The sequence below is a fragment of the Plectropomus leopardus genome, unplaced genomic scaffold, assembly GCF_008729295.1.
Source record: "Plectropomus leopardus isolate mb unplaced genomic scaffold, YSFRI_Pleo_2.0 unplaced_scaffold91810, whole genome shotgun sequence".
NCBI lineage: Eukaryota > Metazoa > Chordata > Actinopteri > Perciformes > Serranidae > Plectropomus > Plectropomus leopardus.
In genome coordinates, this window is record NW_024701240.1 from 1 (window position 1) to 988 (window position 988).

General features: G+C 43.1%; 1 long non-coding RNA gene across 1 annotated transcript; it reads left to right on the forward strand.

Annotated features, from left to right (window-relative positions):
• The first annotated feature begins 218 nt into the window (after positions 1-218).
• On the forward strand, positions 219-956 carry LOC121940649. The gene is made up of 3 exons (XR_006105664.1): positions 219-458; positions 606-743; positions 818-956. It is a non-coding gene; the product is annotated as an uncharacterized LOC121940649 (long non-coding RNA).
• The last annotated feature ends 32 nt before the right edge of the window (positions 957-988 follow it).

The following is a 988-nucleotide window of genomic DNA, read 5'->3' on the forward strand; positions in this document are numbered from 1 at the left end:
TTTCAGCATTTATATATTCTTTTATTTATTTCCAGATGTGTTCATCTTTGAATTTTGTATCTCCTCAGCATTTATTTTCCTCTATTTATTTCCAAATTATTTAGATATTTAGCTGTTTATTTCCATCATTATTTTAACTTTTTTTTATAAATTTTCTGATTTATTTAGGCATTAATCGGTTTTTTTTACCATATTTATTTGAACATGTATTTATTCTTTTCTTAAAACATTTGTTCATAGATACTCCATTTCACATCCCCGAGCCTGTAATCATGACTTTGACCTGAACTTGATTCTCAGCAGTAAATGTTTTAACCCGTTAAGTCGCATCGATCTCCACATGACAACATCTCCGTTTTCAACCTCAGGAGGGTTTGGAGTCGGGTGAACCGGGGACGGACGACGGGCGTTTTTATTTCCACCTGGGTGACGCCCTGCAGAGGGTTGGAGACAAAAGCGTGAGTGAAACATGCATCCATTAGTCTCACATCGCTGCAATTATCTCCTCGACTGTCGTCTGTAAGGAAGCCAGTGAGGGACAATTCAAAGTCTTACACAAACACATGTCCTGCCGTAAGACATTTTCCATCTTTTTGTCTCTGCAGGCGTATTACTGGTACGAGTTGGGTCACAAACGCGGCCACTTTGCGTCCGTGTGGCAGAGATCTCTGTACAACGTGAACGGGCTGAAGGCTCAGCCCTGGTGGACCCCGAAAGAGACCGGGTACACCGACCTGGTCAAGGTACGCCGTCAGAGTGTGTGTTTATTTACTCGTGTGTATCAGGCGGGTTTTGATGTTTCTGTGTTTGATTGTAGATGTTGGAGAGGAACTGGAAGACGATCAGGGACGAAGCTCTGGCTGTGATGGACCAAAACACGGGACTGTTCATACCTGAGGAGGAAAACCTGAGAGAGAAAGGAGAGTGGGGCCAGTACACCGTCTGGCAACAGGGTACACACACTCATACACACACTCATACACACACT